A 26,473-nucleotide genomic window follows, 5' to 3' on the forward strand; every position below is an offset into this window, starting at 1 on the left:
CTGTGCCCAGCACTGAGAGGAGCTTTATGTGTATTCATTTATTTAATCCCTACAACCACTCCCAATAGTTTACATTATTTTTCCATTTCACAGAATAGGAAACTGAGAGAGGTTAAGAACTGGCCCAAGGTCTTACAGCTGGCAAGTGGCCTGTGTCTTTTCAGCTTCAAAGCCCAAGCACTTTCCTCTGTAGAAGGGATTGTCTTTGGCTGCCGTGAAGGCACTCTCAGGGCAGCAATTTCATCTTCCTTAATACTTCTTCCTAACCATCTGAGCTAACAGTGGAGCAGCACACAAGGAAAGAAACCATGAAACAACCAAAGGACAGGGAGCGAGATGATCATAAAACTCTAGACCAAAAAAACATCAAGAAACTAATTTGTCCCAATTTTTGGGGGACTTCTGGATAAATGATGCCTTCTGCCCCCCAACTTGTGCTCTGGCTTCCCCAGTTCTAAAAGGATTCAATAATACCTGGTCTTTCTTAAGTCAGGCCACATGTCTTGCTTTGCTGAGACTGGCCTCAGCACAGTTGTCCTTTTGCCCTCGCTTGCTATTAAAAAACAAATGTATGTCATATTGCTCTGGGTGGCACATGGAGTAAAAATAATTATAATGAATAGTGAATCAACTTAACAATATACGAAAACCAGAAGTAGTGAACTGATGAACAGAAAATGATATAAAATGCCAGCCATAGGGGCTGACCCTCTAAGCAGACAAGCTGAAGAAGTTTTGATGTGCCCCCTGAAGGACAGTCAGCTGGCAGGCTAAACCACAGTCACTGAAAGGGCCAACAACTCCCCAGATGCCTAGGGACCAGGCGGCATTTCCAGGAGCCCAAACCACTGCTACTTTCTTCTCATCTTTCCAACAAAAGCCCAGAAAGTGCAAGGGCACCCCACAGACCACTAAGCACATTCCCAATTGTCCTCTAGGGAAATTTGATGCTGAAAAATGGACCTTTTCCAAAATAGTGGTTCAAGCCAGATGAGGAATTACAGAGAAGACAGCCTTCCATGGTAAATATCCTGCCTCCAAATCCCCAATGTCTTCATTAGGGAACTGAAAACACAAGCACACCAGCTGGTCTCAACTGCTTTGAAGCCCTGTGGCACAGTGGAAAGAGCAGTGCTGTAGGGCTGGCAACAAGAGACTAGCCTTCTATTCCCCAGCTCTGCCAAGTTTTAGCTGGGTGACCTTGGCAAAGGTACTTAACTTCTCTGGGCTTCACTTTCCTCATTTGTTAAATGAGGTTTGATTAAACTATAATGTTTTCTGGTTCTGAAATCCCAACTTTCATCTTTGGATTCGCATCCTACATTTCAAGAAAAGTAAAGCAGTTTCTTGGGTGTTATGTTTCTCAGATATCCTGCCTCTCATCTTTTCAGTATTCTTCATTGGTTTTCCTTCCACGGGATTAAACCTGTTAGCATGACATTCAAGGTTCTTTGAAATCAGCCCATGCTTATCTATCCAACCACCCTCCTCTCACTCCCACCAATCACATATTTAATCCTCTGGCCATATTGGGCTATTTGTACTCCCCCATAACACTCTTCTTGCAATTTCAAATACTTACTGACCATGTACATTCACATCAGTAAGCCTTTGCTTGCTACTGTTCACTTTGCTTGGACTGCCTTGTATTAAGGTAGAGCCCACTGCTGTAACAAATGAGCTGTGTAATATCAGTAGATTAACACAACAGAAAGTGTTTTGGTTTTGTTGTTGTTGTTTTGTGATTTTTTTCTTTTTTTTTTTTTAGGGCCACGCTTGGGGCATATGGAAGTTCCCAGGCTAGGGGTCAAATTGGAGCTGTAGCTGCCACCCTACGCCACAGCCACAGCAATGCCAGATCTGAGCCATGTATGTCTGCGACCTACACCACAGCTCACAACAACACTGGATTCTAACCCACTAAGCAGGGCCAGGGATCAAACCCGAATTCTCATGGATACTAGTCCGGTTCTTTTCCTCTGAGCCACAATGGAAACTCCAGAAGGTATTTTTTAGACATTTAATAGTTCAGTGTGGCAAGCTGCCTTCCAACCAGGCTCCTTCTATTTTGCAGCTCTGCTGTCTTCAAAGCTTCAGAGTCCTTTAATTACAGAGCTATCAGCTGGGAAAGAGAAGGAAGAAAAGGCCTGCGTACTTCTTAACCTAGTCCAAAAATGATGTATATCATTTCTGCTCACATCCCATTAATGAGAGCTGGTCACCTGGTTCCACCTAGTTGTATAGGGGATTGGAAATTGGTTGGGCCAATTCCTGGAATAAGTTGATGCTGTGGAAGGAGAGCATGAGCCTTTGATGGTCAACTAGCCATCTTACGCCCTTCCTTGTTTGTCTACTTATCAAAGCCTTATTTTATTTTTTTTATTTTTATTTTTTGTCTTTTTGCTATTTCTTTGGGCCGCTCCCGCGGCATATGGAGGTTCCCAGGCTAGGGGTCGAATCGGAGCTGTAGCCACCAGCCTACACCAGAGCCACAGCAACTCGGGATCCGAGCCGCGTCTGCAACCTACACCACAGCTCACGGCAACGCCGGATCGTTAACCCACTGAGCAAGGGCAGGGACCAAACCCGCAACCTCATGGTTCCTAGTCGGATTCGTTAACCACTGCGCCACGACGGGAACTCCTATCAAAGCCTTATTCACCCTTCAGCCCTCCTTTGTGAAGTCTTCTCTGACTTATGTAAGCTGATCTAGTTCCTCCTTTCCCTGTGTCTCACTCCCCTTTCCCTTTTCTCCATTATGACAATTATCATAATCTACTGTGTGGTTTGCATGCCAGTCTACACAACTGGACTCTGAGCCTTGAGGGCAAGAATACTGTCTTTTCATTTTTGTATTTGGAAATCTTAGCATAGTGCCTGATAAATAGCAGTTTTATAATGATATTTAATGAATTAATGCATATTATCAGTTAACAAATGAATGATTACCTTAAGGAAAAGAAACTGGTTTTTACAGAAGAACAAAGACCTCAGTCTTAAAAAGAAAAAACTAAAAACTATTGGTGATCCAAGACTATCCAAAATGCTAAAATGAAAGTAAGTTTTCCATACAAATGTCAGGATTATAATTAATATTTTGCATTATTATTTACTTAGAATCTGTTTCATTCATAAGCTCCATGAGGGTAGGAACAGCATACATATTGTTCTTTGTTCTGACTCCAGCATGTAGCACACTGTCTGGCCCATAGTAGTCACTCAGTATATATTTCAGAAAGAATGAATTGATAAGGAAATGAATGAAGACTACACCTTAATCCCATGAGTCATATAATAAATGCATGTCTTACATTACAAGAGGAAAGTGTGGATGAGGCCGTGAAAACTTACACCATAACTAGAAAAACAGAACAGGGTGTATATCAGGACTTTACCATCATTACCTTGTACAATCTATGTCCTTATCTTCTTTATATAAGAAGATGAACAAACATTATTGGAGAAAGCTAAAATCTCAATGGGAATAGTTGCCTGTGAATAAATGAGGACAAATGGATATCTCTAAAATGGTAGCGCTATGAAATAGCCTCTGCAAATTGGTTAATGAGAGAAGCAGGAAGCAAGAGTGCAGACAATTACGGAGTCGTGACAGCTGTGAAAAATACATTGATTGAGAAAAGACAAAAACATGTTTTTCGTAGTTCTTAAAGAGGTATAGAGATAGTTTTTCAAGTTTTATGACACATTTATTCTCTTCATAGGTCCCATGTAACACAGTTTGGATTAGACATTACAAATGGCTTCCAGTTGTATGGATTGCTTTCCAGACTTTGTTGTGGGAGCCACCTGATGAGGAGGGCCGAGTGCAAGTGCATAAGCAGCTTCCGATCAGAACTTCTGCATGGGCTTGGCCCAGGTATCTTGAAACTCCGGAAAGTCCTAAATATAAACAAGTAAGTTTGCAGTGTGGACTGATTCGTGGTGGTAACAAGGTTGATTCTGATGTCGACAGATGGACTTTTTTCAGAAACTGACCAAGATGTTACTAGTAGGTCTAGGCATTAAGTGACCTGAAAATGGGACAGTAGATTTACTTGCATACCTTTGATGATACATAAATGCAGAACCATTGGCTTTCCCTGAGGAGCTGTCTGTCTCCCTTTGTGGGAGAAACTGCTATGAGCTAGGTACACAGCTAAATTATACTTCCTATCCTATCATGAAGTTGGGCAGAGCCATGTGACAGAGTTCTGGCTAATCGAATGTAGATGGAAGTTATGGACACCAGTTCCAGGTCTGGCTCATAAAAAGCCTTCCATGCAATACACAGCAGGCCTTTTCCCCACCCATTGGCTGAATGGAGACGATTCGGAGAATCTAGAGGAAGCTAGAGCCATGCATTAGAAGAAGTCTCTGAGTGACTGCATAGGATGGACCTCCACATTCCGTACATCTCCATTCCTACCAACCTATATTGCACTATGACAAGAACAATTTATTTTTTATTGGGCCAAACCATTATTTTGAAGTCATTTGTTATAACAATTAGCCTATCTTGACTAATACACCTCTATTTGCCAACTCTCCTTCTAGTCGCAAGTAGGAAGAGAGGCTAGGGTGAATTTCAGGAGTCCAGGTCCATAGCTTCAGAGGATTGAGACAAAAGAAGGTTCCAGACAAAGCTCAACATGAGGGACTATTGCATTTAGTGGGATTCTGGAGTTAATTTTAAAGCTTAGACATTCCCACAGAGCTGTAGCCATGCATGGTAGACTCTGCTTATCTAACCAGTCCCTTCTGGACATTTCCATACTCTTAGGAGAACAGTGAATAATCATCTCCTGACCATGGTTATCATATGAACCCCAGTAAAATCTAGTTGATGTAATATGCTTAGGGTCTAGCCAGATAATACTACGTTTAAAACCTGTCTTAATTTTGCTTTTGTTTTTCGCTAAACATGATAATTAAGAAGAAGAAGAAATAAGTTAGTAAGTTAACTTCATGTTTGGAGGTATTTTTTAAAGTGATTACACAAGGTTTGGTTGAACACAATACCAGTGTTCAACTGTGGGGGAGCCAACCAAGCACTGTAGCAAAAAATGAGGTCTTTTGGTGCTTGCCTGAAGATATTATTGGGGAACTTTTGTTTACTGACCAGACTTTGAAAATTAAATCCTTCTTCCAGTAGCCCCGGGTGTTAAGGACAAAAAATTAAGACTTGCTGATTGAAAACATTTTAAAAAACAACTTGTTTCAGCCTTTAAAATAACAAGGAGTAAGTTCAGCTTAAAACAGGATATTCGAAATTCATTTGTCCTGCCCAACAGAAACACCACACTTAAAAGCTGGATTCCATAAGTCATCTTTATACAAATGGATGCTCTACCAGATGAAATTTAGTAGAGGTTTGGGACAAGGGCCCTAGAAATGCTAGATAGCTTCTGCCTGTAAACGTGACCCCATTATAGGAAAGGGACAGTTGATCTCCTTATCTTGGAAGTGTCAAGAGAAAGAGATGAACCGGGAGATAGGGCCCAGGTCCAGGGAGAGGTAAGAGATTTAGGAGAAAGTCCCATTTTTGGAAGTGTTCCTTAGGCTGAGTTGAAAGAAGCAGTCTTGGGATAGTACTTTTCTTTTCAAGAAGTAAATTCTACTACCCTGCTTTCTAAGGATTTAGACTAAGCTGTGATGATCCCCTAGCTTTCCTCATTTTTCCTCAGACTTCATCTTCTATCCCTTTCCCCAAAGCACTCCATTCCTTTGTCTTCCCACCTAAAACCCCTGGCTGCACTTAGATAGCCAGGAGCAGACCTGGTGCTTCTTGAACCTCATCACCAGAGCTATGTCCACACTACACAGGAACCCAGCAGAGGAACAGGTGGGCTCAAGGAAGTGTTCCTAAGTTTTGGTTAGGGGACTGAGTATGCTCCTCAAGGTAGGATCTGTTGATCACCACAAAGGATGTGTGACTTCCTTGTACATCCCCTTTCTTGTATACCCTTGTAATCAGCGCCCTCAGGACTTGACAGGAGTTCTTAAGTTCTAACTGGTGTGGCTGTATAGAGCTATGTTATGTGAGTGCCTCCCAACCTCTTCTCTCAATGCTCAGATTCATTTTTTTCCCCCCAAAGCTATATACTTTGGAAGGTTTTTATCTACTAAATAAATCATATTCATAAGGAAAATGTATGAAGTATCTATTAGGTGCCAGATATTGTATTAATGAGGGATTTACTCACATTCTCTAAAATTCTTAAGTAGTCTGAAAACATGAAATGATTAGCCCCATTTTACAGATGAGTAAACATCTGTAGTAACATCTCTGAGGTTCAGAGTATCAATAGCCCAAGTCTTGATTGCTAGAAACTAAATTCTGATTGGCTTTACCTCCACACCCACATTCTTTCCAGTAGACTTTCTCTGCCCTGTAGACAACACACACACAACCAACCAGAACTTCTTCTGTGAAGATACAGTTAGTGTGGCATAGTCTCCCCCATCTCCCAGCCCCCTACTTCCCCTAGAAAGAAAGCTTTCTGTTACTTAGTCTATGTGTTCAGTCTTTATTGTGAGTAAATATACAGTGTCTTCTAGGCTTTTTTGAAGTATTGGACATGGTTCAAGTGATGCTGTTGCTATCCTCAGAGAACTCTTAGATCCCAGAAAACCCAGACTGGAAATGGGCTGGCAGTTCAAAACAAATGGCAATTGAACAGAGGGAGTTCAGAACACAGATCCAGGCACAGACCTCCTCCTCTGGGATTCTCCCACCCCTTTGATTCTATTAAGTATTCAGGGACCTCTCGCTGGCTGATGTGAAGGAGGGAGTTCTTCAGGAACATAAAATGTGGTGGGAACAGGGGCGTCATGGCTGAATGAGTGACAAAAGAAGGGAAGAAAAAAGGAGTGAGGGGAGAGGAGGCACGGAGAGAGGCTGAAGAAGAAGGAAGAAGGAAAGAAGGGAGCTTATATATAAAGAGGAGGGAAAAAAGGAAAAGGATGGTTGGCCATTTACACTGTTTGTTCTTATAACTACTGATGGGATATTTGTCACCAAATATAGTAACCCCCAATTGAGGCAGTACGCAAGTGTTGCTAGGTTTGCTGGCAGTGCTGTTGTTGAGAACTATTTCCTCAAAGGGATCTTCACCGCCTCCCCTCTCCAATTGGTAAGCCAGAGTCTTTAAAAATTACAGAATAGGAGTTCCCATCATGGCGCAGCGGAAACAATCCAACTAGGAACCATGAGGTTTCGGGTTCGATCCCTGGACTCACTCAGTGGGTTAAGGATCCAGCATTGCCGTGAGCTGTGGTACAGGTCGCAGACTGGCTCGGGTCCAGCATTGCTGTGGCTGTGGTATGGGCCAACAGCTGTAGCTCTGATTAGACCCCAAGCCTGGGAACCTCCATATGCTGCGGATGCAGCCCTAAAAAAGGGGAAAAAAAAAACAACCTGAAGAAAGCATTAAAGGTAAATAAATAAAAATTACAGAATAAATGGGGAAAAAGGATATTACTAATTACAGTAGTAAAATGAAATTGTTCATCAGTATCCTAAGGTTAAGTTCTGCCCTGCCATGCAGAAAATTCACGACAACTCCCCTGTCTTTAAACTAGCTGAAAAACAAACATAAAAAACAGACAAGCAAAAACTGAAAAAACCCCTCTGGGTATCCAGAAATATAGGGCAACCTTGAGCAGAGTTTAACTGACTTGGGTATTTAATTACTGTAAAATGAAAGTGTTTACTTGGAGATTTAAAAATAACTTGTTTTCCTTAGAAACCCACATTTTTACTTTTAATAATGAAATCCTTTAATCTAGTTGTTTATATTTTAAATGGGTCATTTATTTGGTTTACAGTAGCTTAAAGATAAGAGGTAAACATCAACCAAAGAGAACAGATGCATACATTTACCTCACTCTAGAATTTAACAGTACTCAAGAAACATCTAAAGCTTTGTCTATTCTGCATCCTAACATTCTTCTTTAATTTTTTATTCTACAGTCTAAAGTGGTTTTGATGGGGGGATGAATGGAAAGTGAAGGGAGAGTTATTTTAAAATACCACAAAAGAGCCTTCTGTATCTGAACTCCCAAAGTATTCTGTCTTTAATAAGTATTAGCAAAAAGATCTATTTATTCATAGTTAAGTTCTGGCTGATGACCAATTTCAGAGTACCTTCTTCTGGTCCCAGAGGAAAAGTGGCCCTGGTAGACTTCATATTCCAGAAGTTTCTGCCCTGATTGACCACCCCCTCTCCCCAGAGATAAACTTGAACTCCTGCATCTACTCCTTAAAGGGGATAAAAGCCTCCATCTTAATCCTCTTATCCTTTACACAGGATAAAGGCTGTCTCCTAGGTGCCAGGCAACAACTCAGAGCCCTTTTATCTGAACATTCAAAGCAGGGATAATCATTTTAAAATAGTGCAAATAGTCAAGTTCCTATTTTTAAACAGGCTGTCATCACCTTAACCCAGTGATCAGTATTAGCTTCATTAGTAGTGGGATAACCAGGAATTATGTACATGCAATAGGAAGTATACAGCATTACCCTATGAAAAATTCTTACCAAAATGTTTAACCCGATTCCCATTGGCCTTTAGATCTAACTTTGAGCTTACAAGAAATACAGAGGATAGAAGAACAAGTTCAACAACACCATGAAAAAACAATCAGACAAATCCAGCAGGTGGGACATTCTGTAGAACAATGAGGCCAGAATTGTCAAGAAGTCAGTATCATGAAAATAAAATGTATTTGGGTGTGATGCAAAGAGACAGGTCTAGATTAGGAGCCTTGAGAAACATGACAACCAGACTTTCCTTGCGGCACAGCTGGTTAAGGATCTAGTGTTGTCATTGCAGCGGCCTGAGTCTGATCCCTGGCCTGGGAACTTACACATGCCACAGGCACAGCCCAAAAACCCCAAAACCAAAACCAACCAAATGAAACATGGGGGGCTTGTTTGAGTTAATCATCTTTAAAAGGTGTTTGAGGGAGGATGAAATGGGGAGTTATTCTTAAAGGATATAGAGTTTGTTTGGCATAATGAAAAAGTTCTGGAAATGGTGGTGATCACACAACATGGTGAATGTATTTGAGGCCACTGAATTGGACACTTGAAAACAGTAAATTTTATACTATGTGTATTTTGCCATGTATTTTTTAAAAGACATTTTGGGGAGTTCCCGTCATGGCACAGTGGTTAATGAATCCGACTAGGAACCATGAGGTTGTGGGTTCGATCCCTGGCCTTGCTCAGCTGGTTAAGGATCTTGCGTTGCTGTGAGCTGTGGTGTAGGTCACAGACGCGTCTCGGATCTGGCACTGCTGTGGCTGTGGCATAGGCCGGTGGCTACAGCTCCGATTAGACCCCTAGCCTGGGAACCTCCATATGCTGCAAGTGCAGCCCTAGAAAAGACAAAAAGACAATAAATAAATAAAAGACATTTGGGGAACAAATAGGGAATATCTGAATATGTGTGGGTATTAAATGCTATTGAGAAATTGTATGAATCATGTGAAGTGTGATAATGGAATTGTGTTTACTTGATGTGTTTATTAATTTAGACATGAATGTTGAAATATCTAGGGGAGAAATATATATATATATTTCTATAACTTGCTTCAATTAAACTTGCAGCAAAAAAAAGAGGCAAAATGGAGAATACATGGCAAAATTTTAGCAATTGTTTGATCTAGGTGATGGACATTGGGTGTTCATTATACTATTTTGATTCTTTCTCTCTATATATTAGAATTTTGTAAAGGAGAAGGGAATCATGGAAAATTACTTTTCTGTAAAACAACACAAATGGTGATTGGGGTTCTGACTTGGAAATATAATTTATTCTGAGGTGAGGCTCTCTGGAAGGTCAGACTTCTCAGGGTAAGGAGGTGGGTGGCACAGGATGAGTACTGTTGGTCAGAGTCTTGCAACCCTGATAGAAGGGTTATATATTAAAAAAACAGCTGAGAAGAAAGTTCAAAAGGGTGAATAAAAATTATCAACCCCAATCAGAGTGCCAGAAGTCTTCAGAGAGAATCATTGCTCTTGGCTATAACTGGCTCCCCTGCTCCTGCCATGTCCTCCCTTGGGTTTTGGGCTGCTTAATTGCACTGAAAGGTCAAACTGTTGCAGTTCAGGGAGCTAAACAGACAGGAATAGGACTGTTTTTCACCAAAGACACCCTATAGGTCATTTCCCTTTTACAAAACAGTGAACCATAGAGCAGGTCACTAGGTTTGTGTCTCTTCTATATAGTTTTGTTTATTTTTTTAAATTTTAAATTAAAAATTGTTTTCCATTATAGCTAGTTTACAGTGTTCTATCAATTTTATACTGTACACCAGGGTGACCCAATCACACATACACATATACATTCCTTTTTCTCACATTATCATGCTCCACCATAAGTGACGAGATACAATTCCCAGTGCTATACAGTAGGATCTCATTGCTTATCCACTCCAAAGGCAATAGTTTGTGTCTAATAACCCCAAATTCCCAGTCCATCCCACCTACTCCCTCCCCCTTCCCCTTGGCAACCATAAGTCTGTTCTCCATGTCCATAATTTTCTTTGGAAAGGTTCATTTGTGCTCTATATTAGATTCCAGATGTAAGTGATATCTATATGGTATTTGTCTTTTTCTTTCTAACTTAACTTCACTTAGTATGAGAGTCTCTAGTTCCATCCACGTTGCTGCAAATGGCATTATTTTGTTCTTTTTTATGGCTGAGTAGTATTCCATTGTGTACACATCTTCTTAATCCAGTCCTCTGTCAATGGACATTTAGGTTGTTTCTATGTCTTGGCTATTGTGAATAGTGCTGGAACGAACATATGGGTGCATGTGTCCTTTTCAGGGAAAGTTTTGTCCAGATGTATGCCCAAGAGTGGGATTGCTGGGTCATATGGTATTTCTGTGTATAGTTTTCTAAGGTACCTCTATACTGTTTTCCATAGTGGTTGTACCAATTTACATTCCCACCAATGGTGCAGGAGGGTTCCCTTTTCTCCACACCCTCTCCAGCATTTGTTATTTGTGGACTTATTAATGATGGCTACTCTGGTGTGAGGTGGTACCTCGTAATAGTTTTGATTTGCATTTCTCTAATAATTAGTAATGTTGAGCATTTTTTCATGTGCTTGTTGGCCATCTGTAGATCTTTGAAGAAATATCTGTTCAAGTCTTTTGCCCATTTTTCCTTTGAGTTGTTGGCTTTTTTGCTGTTAAGTTGTATAAGTTGTTTGTATATTTTAGAGATTAAGCCTTGTCAGTTGCATCATTTGCAACTGTTTTCTCCCATTCTGTTAGTGTCTTTTTGTTGTTGTTTTTATGGTTTCCTTTGCTGTGCAAAAGCTTGTCAGTTTGATTAGGTCCCATTGGTTTATTTTTGCTTTTATTTCTGTTACCTTGGGAGACTGACCTGAGAAAACATTTGTAAGGGTGATGTCAGAGAATAGTTTGCCTACATACTCTTCTAGGAGTTTGATGGTGTCTTGTCTTATGTTTAAGTCTTTAAGCCATTTTGAGTTTATTTTTGTGCATGGTGTGAGGGTGTGTTCCAGTTTCATTGGTTTACATGCGACTGTCCAGATTTCCCTGTACCACTTGGTGAAAAGATTGTCTTTTACCCATTTTATATTCTTGCCTCCTTTGTTGAAGATTAATTGACCGTAGGTGTCTGGGTTTATTTCTGGGTTCTCTATTCTGTTCCATTGGTTTGTATGTCTGTTTTGGTAATAGTACCACACTTCTTGATTACTGTGGTTCTGTAATATTGCCTGAAATCTGGGAGAGTTATGCCTCCTGCCTGGTTTTTGTTCCTCAAGGTTGCTTTGGCAATTCTAGGTCTTTTGTGGTTCCATATAAATTTTTGGATTATTTGTTCTAGTTCTGTGAAAAATGTCATGGGTAATTTGATAGGGATTGCACTGAATCTGTACATTGCTTTGGGTAGTATGGCCATTTTTACAATATTAATTTTTCCAACCCAGGAACATGGAATATCTTTCCGTTTCTTTGAATCCTCTTTAATTTCCTTGATTAATGTTTTATAGTTCTCAGTGTATAAGTCTTTTACCTCCTTGGTCAGGTTTATTCCCAGGTATTTGATTTTTGGGGGCACAATTTTAAAAGGTATTGTATTTTTGTATTCCTTTTCAAGTATTTCATTGTTAGTATACAGAAATGAGACTGATTTCTGAATGTTAATCTTATATCATGCTACTTTGCTAAATTTGTTGATCAGTTCCAGTAGTTTTGGGGTTGAGTCCTTAGGGTGTTCTATATATAGTATCACGTCATCTGCATACAGTGACAATTTTACCTCTTCTCTTCCAATTTAGATACCTTTTATTTCTTTTGTTTGTCTGATTTCTGTGGCTAGTACTTCCAATACTATGTTGAATATAAGTGGTGAGAGTGGGCATCCTTGTCTTGTTCCAGATTTTAGTGGGAAGGCTTTCAGCTTTTCTCCATTGAGTATTATATTTGCTGTGGATTTGTTGTAAATGGCTTTTATTATCTTAAGGTATATTCCCTCTGTACTCATTTCAGTAAGAGTTTTTATCATGAATGGATGTTGGACTTTGTCAAATGCTTTTTCTGCATCTATTGAGATGATCATGTGGTTTTTGACTTTTCTGTTGTTAATGTGGTGTATGACGTTGATTGATTTGCATATGTTGAACCATCCTTGTGAATCTGGGATGAATCCCACTTGGTTGTGGTGTATGATCTTTTTTATATGTTGTTGGATTTGGTTGGCTAAAATTTTTTTGAGAATTTTTGTGTCTATAGTCATCAAAGATATTGGCCTGTAGTTTTATTTTTTGGTAGTATCTTTGTCTGGTTTGGGTATTAGGGTGATGGTGTCATAAAATGTCTTTGGGAGGGTTTTTTCCTCTTCAACCTTTTGGAAAACTTTAAGGAGGATAGGTATAAGTTCTCCTATGTATGTTTGGTAGAATTAGCCTGTGAAGCCACCTGGTCCTGGACTTCTATTTGTAGGGAGTGCTTTTATTACGTATTCAGTTTCCTTTATAGTGATCAGTCTGTACAGCTGATGTATTTCTTCCTTTTTTTTTTTTTTTTTGTCTTTTCTAGGACTGCACCCATGGCATATGGAGATATGGAGGTTCCCAGGTTTAGGGGTCTAATTAGAGCTGTAGTTGCCGGCCTACACCAGAGCCACAGCAACACTGGATCCGAGCCACATCTGCGACCTACACCACAGCTCACAGCAACACTGGATCCTTAAAACCCACTGATCGAGGCCAGGGATCGAACCTGCAACTCCATGGTTCCTTGGCAGATTCATTAACCACTGAGCCACAATGGGAATGCTGATATATTTCTTCTTGATTCAGTTTTGGTGGGCTGTTGTCCATTTTGTCTAGAAAGTTGTCCATTTCTTCTAGGTTGTCAAATTTGTTGGCGTATAGTTGTTCATAGTATTCTCTTATGTTTTTTTGTATTTCTGCAGTATCTGTTGTGATTTCTCCTTTTTAATTTCTTATTTTGTTATTTGAGTTTTTCCTCTCCTCTTCTTGGTGAGTCTGGCCAGAGGTTTGTCAATTTTGTTTATCTTTTCAAAGAACAAGCTGTTGATTTTATTGATTTTTATTGTTTTTAGCATCTCTATTTTATTGATTTCCTCTCTGATCTTTATGATTTCTTTCCTTCTGCTGACTTTAGGTTTTGTTTGTTCTTCTTTTTCTCATTTAGGTGGTGGGTTAAGTTGTCGAATTGAGATTTTTCTTCTTTTTTGAGGAAGGCCTGTATCGCTATGAATTTCCCTCTAAGCACTGCTTTTGTGGCACCCTATAGATTTTGAATGGTTGTTTCTTCGTTATCATTTGTCTCGAGGTATTTTTTAATTTCCTTCTTGATTTCCTTATTGACCCACTGTTTTTTTAGTAGCATGTTGTTTAGCATGTTGTTTTAGTCTCCACGTAGTTGGTTTTTTCCTCATTTGTTTTCCTGTGGTTGATTTCTAGTTTCATGCCATTGTGGTCAGAGAGGATACTTTTAATAATTTCTATACTCTTAAATTTGTTGAGGTTAGCTTTGTGCTCCAGTATGTGATCAATCCTTGAAAATGGTCCATGTGCACTTGAGAAGAATGTATATTCTGATATTTTTGGAGGTAATGTCCTGAAAGTGTCAATTAAGTCTAAATTTTCTATTGTGTCATTTAGGATCTCTGTGATCTTTTTGATTTTCTGTCTAGAGGATCTGTACATTGATGTGAGTGTCTTCTATATAGTTTTGAAATTCATCTCTACCTTTCTCCTTCGTTGCAAGTAGATCTTTAATGCATCCTGATTAGAAGTACACTCAGGAGTTCCCATTGCGGTACAGTGGAAATAAATCTGACTAGGAACCATGAGGTTGCAGGTTCGCTCCCTGGCCTCACTCAGTGGGTTAAGGATCCGGCATTGCCATGAGCTGTGGAGTAGGTTACAGATGCCACTTAGATCTGCTATTTCTGTGGCTGTGGCATAGGCCAGCAACTGTAGCTCCGATTGGACCCCTAGCCTGGGAACCTCCATATACCATGGGTGTGGCCCTAAGAAGACTGCAAAAAATAATAATAATAAATAAAATAAAAAGAAATACACTCAGAAGAGAGGGAATAAGACTGAAAAAAGAACCACCCGAGGCACTAATACAGTAAAGCTCTGGGAATGTAAACACATGGCTTCCCTGCTCCAAATACCTGATAATATCTGTAAAGCACTTCATTATACCAACAGTTGTAACCTTGCTATAAACACAAATTGCTTTAATAATTCTACAGTTTCCTTATGGGTTAAAAATCTTTCTTGGAAACCTGGAAATGAGCAGCTTCTTCTAATGGGTCTTTGATTTTCATGGAATTGTAGAGCATTCTTACTCACCAAGGCATTCTGCTCAGGTTTGGTTTGACCCAGCCTTCTCTGATACCTACATCTCCATCTGTCAGGCATCTTCCTCCAACTACAGAGCATCCAGGAGAGGAACATCAACTTTCTCTCTATCCTCTCCGTCCTATTCTGCAAGAAGAGATAGTACTCTGATTGCAGGCATAGATCCATATTTACTGCATAAGTTCACTGGGCCTTCCCCTCATCCCTTCTTCTCCCTACCCTTTCCGTTACCTCTCTTTCCTCCTTTGAGGTGGCCTCAGCATTAGGAGAGCAATTCTCCCTCACATGATAAAGTTCAGCTATTTAGTTCTCCTCTAATTCTCTCACATGATCTTGATTACTCTCTTATCATTACACCCAGGAGAGGGTGATAAAACTGCTAGACTCAGGTTGGGTTTAGGGCAAACAAAAATGCCCCCTAAATATTCTATCTTGGCTGTGAGGTTTAGCCTAGTTCAACAGAGAGCTCTGCATTAGACTTCATTTATTAATTAATTTATTTTTTTTTTTGGCTGCAGCTGCAGCAATGCCAGATCCTTAACCCACTTGTTGGGGCCAGGGATTGAACTCATGCCTGCACAACAGCCAAGCTGCTGCAGTCAGATCCTTAACCCACTGCACCACAGCAGGAACTCCTGCATTAGCACTTTAGGTGCAACCTAATTAACAGAATGTTACTTATTACTGACTCTACTGTCAGGTGTAAGGGTAGTACCTGGGCTAAGCCTGGGTTTAGGTATTCTTTTATTCCTTGGCCTAATAATACCTTTCCCTGTCTATCTATCTGTCATCTGTCTCTATATACATATATCTAACAACTTTATTGAGATATGCTCACATAGTATATAATTCACACATTTAAAGTGTACAGCTCAGTGTTTTTTAGTATATATACAGGGTTGTACAAATATAATCACAATCAATTTTAGAATATTTTATCATCCCCCAAAAGAAACTTTGTACCCATTAGCAGTCACTCCCCATTTCCTCCTAACCTCCTCCATCAAACCCCAGCAATTAGGCAATTGCTACTTTGTCTCTATAGATTTGCTTTTCTGGACATTTCATATAAATGGAATCAGGCTTCTTTCATGTAGCATAAGGTTTTCAAGGTCTATCCATGTTGCAGTACTTCATTCCTTTTCATTGCCCAATAACACCCATCGTATGGACATACCATGTCTTATTTAATCATTCATTAGCTGATAGACATTTGGGTTGGTTCTAATTTTAGACTATTATGCATACTGCTATTATTACCATTTATGTGCTGTTTTTATGTGGACATATATTTTCATTTCTTTCAGTTGTATATATAGGGGTGGAGTTGCTAGGTTTTACAGCAACTCTGTTTTAGTTGAGGAGCAATCAGAAAGATTTCCAAAAGTGGTATAACACTTTACATTCCCACCAGCAGTATATGGAGATTCCAATTTCTCTACATCCTCACTAAACTTATTACTATCTGTCTTTTTGATTATAGCCATCCTAAGGGGTATGAAGTGGCCTCTCATTTTGGTTTGGATTTGCACTTCCGTGATGGCTAATGATGTTGAGGATCTTTTCAAATGTTTATTAATTGACCTTTTTTATATCTTCCTTGAAGGAATGTTTATTCAGATTCTTTGTCCATTTTAAAATGGAATTGTCTTCTTATTATTGACCTGTAAGAATTCTTTGTATATTACTAGACAAAATCTATTTTTTTGTTACCTGTGCCTTTTGTATCATATCCAAGAAATTATTACCTAATCCAATGTTGTGAAGCTTTGTCCTGTTTTATTCTAAGAGTGTATAGTCATTTTTATATGTTGCTAGATTAAGTTTGCTAGTATACTGTTGACAGATTTTTATTCATAAGAGATATCATTCTGTACTTTTTTAAAATGATGTCTGGCTTTGGTATCAGGGTAATTATTGCCTCAAAGAATAAGTTGGAAGTGTTACCTCCTCTTCTATTTTTTGGAAGACATTTAAGAATTTGTATGAATTCTTTAAATTTTGGTAAAATTCAATGGTGAACTCATCTGGGCCTCAGATTTTCTTTGTAGGAAGTTTTAAATTCCCAACTCAATCACTTTATATATTTTACAGATTTATTATGGTTTTCTATTCTTATGTCAGTTTGGATAGTTTCTGTCCTTCCAAGAATTGGTCCATTTTATCCAAGTTATCTAACTTCTGGGCATACAGTTGTTCATAGCATTCCCTTTTTTAGTATAATTCTTTTTATTTTTTGTGGGGTTGGTAGTATTGTCCTCTTTCACTTCTGATTTTAGTAAGTTGAGTCTTCCCTCTTTTGTTTCTTGGTAAGTCTAGCAAAAGATCTGTCTTTTTTTTTTTCCGCTCTTTTAAAAGAACCAGCTGTTGGCTTTATTTTCTGTAATGTTTTTCCTATCCTTTTTTCATTAATTTCCACCCTGATCTACTACATCCTTTCATCTGCTTGGTTTGAGTTTAATTTGCTCTTCTTTTTCTAACCTCAGAAAATGGAAGAATAGGTTATTTTCTTTTTCTTTTTCCTTCAATATAGGCATCTACAGCTATAAATTTCCTTCTAGGAACTACTTTGGTACATTCCATAAGTTTTGGTATGTTTTCTTCCATTTTCATTCATCTCAAAGAATTTTCTGATTTGCTTTATAGTTTCTTCTTTGACCTATTGGTTATTTAGTAGTGAATTGTTTAATATCCACATATTTGTGAATTTACCATGTGTCCTTGTCTTATTGATTCTAATTTATTTCCTTTGTGGTCAGAAGTCATGTTTTGTATAACTTCAAATCTTTTAAATTTAGTAGGGCTTGTTTTATCACCTAGAATATGATCTATTCTGGAGAAGAGTCCATATCCATCTGAGAAGTATGTGTATTGGAGCATTTTATAGATGTCAGGTCTAATAGTTTTTGTTACAAACTGAATAATACATTGTTATAATTATTAACTAACATATCTTTATGTCATTTGTTTAAAGATGAGAAAAGAAAGGAAAGCAAGTCACATTTACAGTTTGCTGTAACAACCTTCTTATTTACCAAGTCTGGTTCTCTTCATTTCTTCCTGTGGATTTGAGTTACCATCTTATAACTCACTTCTTATTTTAATACTACTTTGTTCCCATTCACCTCCATTGTGTTATCATTGTCAAATAAGTACTTTTATATGACTTCTTTTGAGATCATTTAAGAGATATAACAATAAAAAAGTATGCATTAATATACTGTCTTTTATAATTACATAATTATACTTACTAGTGTTCTTTGGTTTTTTGTTTGGATTTGAATTACTGACTGAGATTACTTGTGTCCAGCTTGAAGAACTTCCTTATTTCTGTAAATCTGATCAGCTAGCAATGAATTCTCTCAGAGTTTGTTTATCTCTATTTTGCTTTCATTTTTAAGAAATAGTTTACTGGATAAAAGATTCTTATTTGACAGGAATTCCCCCACCCTGCCAGGGCACTTTGAATGTGCCATCTCACTGCTTTCTAGCTTCCATTGTTTTTGGTGAGAAGTCAGCTATTAGTCTTATTTGAGTTCCCTTGCATGTGATGAATTGATTTTTTTCTTGCTGTTTTCTAGATTTTTCTCTTTTAAAAATTGTACTATGATGTGTTTGAATGTGGATCTCTTTGTATTTACTCTACTTGGGATTAGTTGAGTTTCTTAGATGTGTCGGTTAATGTTTTTCATCAAATTTCAGAAGTTTTCATCTACTATTTCTTCAAATATTTTGTCTGCTTCTCTCCTCTTTTCTCCTTCTGGTATTTGCATTGTGCATATCCTTCTTTCTCTCTGTTCTTGAGATCAAATAATTATCTATTATCTATTGATTTATCCATCTATTTAGCTATCTATCTACCTATCTTCCTTCAAGTTTACTGATTCTTTCTTCTTCCAGTTCAAATATACTACTGATACCCTCTAGTGAATTTTTTTCCCTATGATTGCACTTTTTAAGTTCAGGATATCCATTAGGTTCCTTTAAAAATAATAATAATTTCTGTCTCTTTACTGATTATCTTGTGAGAGAGTGCCATCATACCTTCTTTTGCTTCTTTATGCATGGTTTCCTTCAGTTTTTTGAATATATTTATAACAGCTGCTTTGAAGTCTTTGTTTGCCAAGTTGCATGTCTGGGCCCTCTCACAGGAAGTTTCTTTTGATTGCTCTTTTCCCCCTGTGTATGGAACAGGAGGAAACATCCTCCTGGAACATCACCCTTTCCTGTTTCTTTGCATGTCTCATAAGTTTTTTGTTGAAAACTGGACATTTTAGATAATATATTGTAGCAGCTCTGTATACTGATCCCCTCAACCTTATTGTTTATTTCTGAACTTATGAGCTCTTGTTGCTTTTTTATTTATTTAGTGACCTAGCTAGACTATTTTAGTGAAGTCTATTTCCCTGCAAGGTGAAACCTCTGATGTTGCTCTTCAGAAGGTGCATGTTTGGTCATGTGCACAGTCATCCTGGATGGCAGTGATTTTAGCACACTTATCTTTGACTGTCTCTATCCTCAATCTGTCTCTGTTGGTATGATCTTTAGATATTAGGCTCCATTAGTTGCTAGCAAATCACTCTATTGTTTTTAACAATGCCTGTTTCATACATTATTACACAGTTGGATCCAGTTAGTTTTAAGCCCCTCTGCAGAGGTGGTTTTGAGGCCCCTTTGAGATTTGCTCTGACTATGGGAGGGCTCTTCTTAGCTGTTGTTTACTCTGGCTCCCTCTAGTAAATTAGCCTGTAGTCAGGCTTGTGATTCTCATAAAGCTACCAGCTTCATCTTAATCACTTATCACCAAAACCTCCATTGTTTTCTAGGACTCTCTTCAGCTTGAACTTTCCCCACATTGTGTTTCAAATAAAGTCTGTTCCCTTGTGGAGAACTTCTAAGGTCTTGGTTCTTATCACCTGCCTCTTCCCTTAGGCAAAAAACTCTAAGACTCTGCTCTTGAACTAGGAGCAAGGACAGTAACCCATTTCTCTTGGAGCAATACCCCTCTTTTATAAGCAGGGCACTCGGTAGAGGCACTAGCCTTTGATATTCTTGGCTTTCATCTCCCTTTATGGAATAACAATTTTAAATAATTATTTTTAAAAATAGCTCTCACCAGTTATGGCTGTTTTGTTGGGGAGTGGGTCTTTGAAGTTTTTCAAGTCACCATTTTAGAATCATCCCCTGATACAAACTTAATAGCAGTAAAGCTTTTCTTGACTGCTAACAACATTTTCATGAACTGTTCAGAATTTGGGTTCTGAACCAAGTGTGATATGAAGACTAAATTGGAGGTGAATTTGGAGGCAAAGGTACTGATAGATCACCCCTGACCAAATGAAAACTTTAGGAGTTCCCGTCGTGGCTCAGTGGTTAACGTTTCCAACTAGGAACCATGAGGTTGTGGGTTCAATCCCTGGCCTTACTCAGTGGGTTAAGGATCCGGTGTTGCCGTGAGCTGTGGTGTAGGTGAAAGATGCGGCTCGGATCCCGCGTTGCTGTGGCTCTGGCGTAGGCCGATGGCTACAGCTCCGATTTGACCCCTAGCCTGAGAACCTCCATATGCCTCAGGAGCGGCCCAAGAAATTGCAAAAAGACAAAAAAAAAAAAAGCTTTACAGAGGGGCTCTGTGCTTTTGAAGCACAGAATACCAGCAGATACTGATGAAAATAAACCACTAAACCAGGTATCAGGAAACAAAGGTACTAAATCTTAGCCCCCTTCCCAGTTTTCTGGGTGACCCCAAGTAAGCCAGTCAACCTCTTTTGAGCTCCAGCTCCCAGGAATATCATATTGTGTTAAACTATTTGTCTCACCACTGGTCTCCGGATAGGGCATGTGGTTTAGATTGTGCTTATGTGGAGTGGTTTTCACAAAACCTTCCCCATTTTTTTTAACCCTCCTGCTATTTCTTGTGACTGATATCATGCATCTGGAAAGTATCTGCCTGGATTTGTAAACTCCAGACTGAATCTTGTCCAGTAAGCATCATGTTCTAAACACCTCCAACTTCTTGGATGAAGAAAGGAAGTCACAAATGCTTATCCCTACCCTCACTAAATGTTTGAATTTGTGAGAGATAAGGCAGTAGGAAACTTGGAATTTCTGGCTCTGATCTTTTGGTCATAGTCTACCATTCCAAGCCAGAAATAGGTCTTATCCTCCTCAGGCACTATCATTTTTGGTTACTTAAAATGAAGTTTGTTCCTAGACAGTTTATCTTCTAGTTATCTTTGGAACATAGTTTGCCTCCAGTAGGATCTTTACAAAGGCCTGTGGCTCTTGACTTAATTTTTACTGACTTCTTAATAAGCACTGCCACAAGCCATTTGAATACCTTGGAGATCAAGATTAATAAGTCCCATCAGCCATTAAGATGGTTAAAATCAGTCTCCCTCCAGAGATTAGGTTTAACAAGCTCACCCACAGGACAAAGAGTCTTTGGCCCAAAAAACCCAGATCTAAATTGAAAGTGACTGACCAAACTAAAATCAAGCTAGTTTTCTTATTTGAAGCAGCCAAACTATTGTCCTGACTGGTAGGCAGAATTTTCACAGCACAATAAAGTTATTAAAAACATTTGGGGCCCAACAGGGAGTCTTTGCTTAATGGTTACAGAGTTTTTGTTTTGGATGATGCTAAAGTTTTGGAAGTAGTGGTAATGGTTACACAAGATTATGAATATACTTAATGCCACTGAACTGTACATTTAAAAATGGTCAAAATAGTCAACTTCTTATTATGTATATCCTACTACACACACACACACAAAACACTTGGGGCTTCATGTTGCTGGCTCTCTGTCCAGAATGTTCCTGAAATTGTTTAATAATAACATCTAATCTGAGGTTTTGCCAGCACCTGAGTTTCCCAGAGAATTCCAAAGATTTCCTGAGTATTACTGCCATCACTATGGCAAAGGGAAAAAAAAAAATAACTTCCCATGTCTCTGCCTGTTTGCCTAGAAACTTGGAAATGATATGTGGCTACTTAGAGTCCAGGGGTGCAGAAAGGTTCAAGATGGGTGTATGTACATTTGTAGTTAGCCTGAGTTGGCAGCTACTTCCGTGTGCCCTCATTAAGTGGTACCTGAAATAACTAGCAGGTTCATTAAGTGGCTTACCCTAATCCTTCTAAATTGTTAGACTTAATCTAGAATTATGATGATATAACCCCAATTAACTGCCAATAGTTTTGAACATCCTTTTCTGATTGACTACGTCTTTTTCCTGTTTATCTGTTAGCCCGCTGCAGCCTGTGACCCAGGCTCTGGAATGGATCAGCCCTCCTACTCACTCCCTCTTGTGCACACTGAGTCTCCATGGAAACAGCTTGTCAGGCCCTGTTTGGCTGCAGGTTCTGAAGACCTCTCATCTGCAGCCTCAGTCCTACACCAATTCAGTCTTAATAAGCCACCCAGGCTTCTAAGTAGGAACTTGTATTTGTTGGCCCATCCTCTCTAGCTGGTGGGGGCTGAAAGTGTCCTTAAGCCTCCTTTGGGGTACACTGGGGGCATCCCAATGCCACTCAGTTGCCCTGATCCTCCACCACGGATACTTAGGTCAATGGCAGGGTTTCTGTCTTGGGTTCCTTTTTCAGCCTGAACTCATTATCTCTCTCCAGCAAACCTTCTGCTCCCATCATTTCTCTTTACCCCTCAAAGGTGAGAGTCATTATGAGCCCTTTCAGGCCCCACCTGTGGCTAATCACCAAGGTCAATTGATAACAACTGCTTTCATATCTCTCAACTCATCTTTCTTGTAACCCTGTTGCCTCTGCTATAGTTCAGGCCCACATTATTTCCTCCTTCAGTTACTGCAAGATCCTCCAACCTGGCCCTTCTATTTCTATACTTGCTTTTTTTTTTTTTTGCATCCAAACTCAACTTTATAACCAGTGAGAAAACTTGCTTTAAAACCATATCTGACCCATCCTTCCTCCACAAGTCAGTTAGCGGTTCCCATTGCCCTCAGGATAGATTTCCGACCTTCTTGCATTCACGCAAGATTTCACCTTATCATCTGACCCCTTTTCACCTCTCCAGGATCATCTCTTGCCCCATCCCCTGTACATTTTGATCTTGGCCATGCCAAACCACTTTACTTCTCCAATGATCCACCTGTTCTTTCTTGCCCCTGTGACTTTGCACTGCTGCCTCCTTCATCTGGAGTGTCCCTTCTCCATGTCCCCCTGCATAAGCCTTTCACATTCTCAGGGAAGCTTTTCCAATTCTCAAATCTTAAGTGCCTCTTCTAAATTCTCCTAGAGCTCCTACGCTTACTCTATTTCTACTGAACTGTCAACTCTGAGGGCAAAAAATATGCCCACTTCTAGCTCAGTGCCTAATGTAGTCACTCAAATGTCTGTTGTATATGTGAAAGAATAAAGAATAAGCCTTTGGAATAAGAATGCCACACATCCTAATTATAAGTACATCCTTTTCCAGAGTCTTCTGTTGTTGGGCATCATTCATCCACCAGATTGCACCAGGCATTTGCCGCACTGCCAGGACATTGGGACTTGGACTGCTGGCCACTGTCCTTGGGGGTGTTTCTAAAACTGGGCCAGTGGCTAGTCCTGGTTGCCTCCTTTTTGTTAGTCTCTGGGGAGGTCTCTGCCGGCCTCATGGCTGAACCCATGTGGCCTCAGTCAGCAGCTAGAGAACCATTCCTAAGAGCTGAGCTAGTGACTCAGCCCTTCTCTCAGTGCCCAAGGAAGATTCCTTTCTCACTGGTTATGCAATGTCACCCAGGCTGTGTTTTCCTTAGTGGAGTTCAAAATTTGGAATCAGAGTAAGAGGAGAAAATGGCAGTTAATCTTAGGAATAGATTAGATCTGTTGTATTCTTCCAAGAGAGGTTTTCCATTTTTTTTTTTTTTTTTTTTGGTGGGTCATATGTGTGTGAGGGAAGTGGTAAGGAACCTGCGTTCATACATAAAGAAATAAATCAAAGGCAGAGTTGGATGTATACAGCTGCTTTTTTTTTTTTTTTTTTGGAGATTTCATTGGATTATCTGGGGGAAAAAAAAACAGAAAAAGACCACTCACCAGAGGCAGGTGCCCATCCTTATCCATAAAAGAGCATTTAATCCTCAGCTCTGTTCCATTTCCATTTCCCTTTTCCTAAATTAACATATGCCTCATCTTCCAGAATGAGAAACCAACCAACTTTTTGCCATGGACCTGGCTGAAATGAAAAAAAGAATGGATTTTGCCTCAAACTGCATTCCCTTACTTCAAGTATAAAGTGACACAGACAGGGAGGAGTAAGTACTCTAGGAAGAAGAGTAGCAAAGTAAAGGCACAATTTCATCTTCTCCCCTGAAGTAAGAAAGTAAATGATCCATTAGATGAAAAAATGTATGTGAAAGCACTTAGCACAGTGCTTGGCAAATGGATGGGATTCAATAATATTGACTCTTTTTGTTTTATCTATGCTCAATGTAGAGACTCATAAGGCAGATTTTATTTCAGAAGAGTATAGGTGGAAGCAGTGGGAATGAGGAAGTATTCTCTGATTTTGCCATTAGAGTTTCTTTCCTTTGACTGTATCGAAAAACAAACACCAATTAGAGGCAAAACACATTGTCTTCAGACATGTATACTTTACTATTAATGGTTTATTATATTCTTCCTTCCTTCCTTCCTACCTTCCTTCTTTCTGTCTTATAGGCAATAATGGAGAGAACTTAAAGGCATTAAACATCATAGATGAGGGAGAAAGTACAAAGTTTCTATTTCCCTAAGTTAGTCAAAAACCTATCAGTCTAAATGGGAATACTATCACTAATAACTTCTACTATATAAATAAATAATTTTAACAAATAAAAGGTTCTAGTAGAGATGAGACAGCTAATGTAGACCAAGGAACAACTGGGTCATTTGCCTCAGGACTGACATAGTTTCTTAATTGAATGTATTAGGAATGGTAGAAGATCTTGTCTGTTGACAATTTAGAAAGTTGCAATTGAGGAAGCAAAGGGTAAACAGAAATCACAATAAGCACTTTTACGCATACAAAGTTCTTCATCTGCTTTTTGGCTCATACTACCAAGAACCTAGAACAGCACTCAGAGTTTTTATAACTGCTTAATAACTAAAACCAAAGTAAAAGCAAAACAAAATGAAACAAACAAAACACTGGTACTTATTAACACCATTCAGCTATGTCCCACACTGGGTTCAATAATGCTATCAAATTAAGCTCTGAAATCAAAGTACCCCTGTCCTATTACTGTACAGCACATCACATGTGTACTTCCTTTTTAAAATTTTGTTTATTTATTTATTTTGCTTTTTAGGGCCTCAGCCGAGGTATATGGAGGTTCCCAGGCCAGGGGTCAAATTGGAGCTATAACTGCCAGCCACAGTCACAGCAACACAGGATCCAAGCCATTGTCTGCGACCTATACCCACAGCTCACGGCAACACTGGATCCTTAAACCACTGAGTGAGCCAGGGATTGAACCTGCAACCTCATGGCTACCAGTCAGATTCGTTTCCACTGCACCACAATGGGAACTCCCTGTTTTTTTGTTTTTTGTTTTTCCCATGTGTACTTCCTTTTTAATACTCAACAGTTTTATACTCAGCATATATTCAGTATGTAGTCTTTACTGCTTCCATTTACTGGTAAAAGAACCATGTCACAATAGGTAAAGTGGCTTGCTTAGATTTAGCAAGAAAATTAATGTTAACATAGAGTCAAAAATTCCTAACTCCAGAATGAATAGAAAAATTAAAAGGCAAAAAAAACCTTTATTAGGGGCAAAGAGATCCTTCTTAATATTTTAATAAAGAACTGTTACAACTCAATAATTAAAAGACAAAGACCCTAATGTAAAAATTGGCAAAGGATATAAACTAATCATAAAAGGAGATCTCTGTAGCAATCAAAGAAATACTTTATTGTTAACCAGACTCTGCCTAAAATGTGAGTTCAGAGATCTCTGGTAAGATGGCCTAGACTAGACCTCAGAGACAAGGTTAGATAAGTGGGTGTTTTCCTTGCCCTAGTGCCAATTTGCGTCTTGTAATTTTAATATTCTCCACTGGAAGTGATGACATGAGAAAGCCGAGAGCATTGAGAAGAATAGATCAACATTGTCTGGGCCTCACAGATAATTATCAGCAGCTGAGGAGAAGGGATGCATGGTGCAGGATCCCAGAGCCTGTGAGCCCCCCAGTTGACTCTCAGGGACAGAGTCAAGCCTTGTCTGGCTTTGTGCAGAGCCCCTGCAGTCTTACTCCTCAGAGTGTGGTTAATGGGCAGCAGCAGCAGGGACGTCTCCAGGGAGCTCAAGGAAATGTGGAACCTGGAGCCCTGACTCCAGGCCTCTTGAATCAGAATCTGCCTTTTAGCAAGTTTCCTGGGTGACACACATGCACTGTGAAGCTTGAGAAGCCCTGCCTTTCGAAGCCTGGCTCAGGGTCTGCTCATTGCAGGTGCTCAGTCAATGCCTGGTGACAGAACGAAAGACTGGACAGGGTGATCTCTGGCGTTCTTTTCTAGAGTTAATCATCTGACTTACCAAAAACTAGTCACTATCCAGTTGGGTCAAGTATTAACCATTTCACAAAGGGC

General features: G+C 39.3%; 1 long non-coding RNA gene across 4 annotated transcripts in view; it reads right to left on the minus strand.

Annotated features, from left to right (window-relative positions):
* The window catches only part of LOC125117664 (uncharacterized), a 145,677-nt gene that overhangs the window by 13,819 nt on the left and 105,385 nt on the right, over positions 1 to 26,473 (minus strand). Inside the window, exons 3-4 of one of the 4 annotated variants that reach the window (XR_007132679.1) lie at positions 14,881 to 15,015; positions 3,686 to 3,900 (exon numbers count right to left, since the gene is read on the minus strand). The exons of 2 other annotated variants lie outside the window; for them this stretch is intronic. This is a non-coding gene — a long non-coding RNA (uncharacterized LOC125117664). Of the gene's footprint in view, positions 1 to 3,685; positions 3,901 to 14,880; positions 15,016 to 26,473 lie in introns of those variants that run through there. One more of the 4 variants, XR_007132680.1, reaches the window with a different exon arrangement.

The sequence above is a fragment of the Phacochoerus africanus genome, chromosome 16 (genome assembly GCF_016906955.1).
Source record: "Phacochoerus africanus isolate WHEZ1 chromosome 16, ROS_Pafr_v1, whole genome shotgun sequence".
Classification (NCBI taxonomy): Eukaryota; Metazoa; Chordata; class Mammalia; order Artiodactyla; family Suidae; genus Phacochoerus; species Phacochoerus africanus.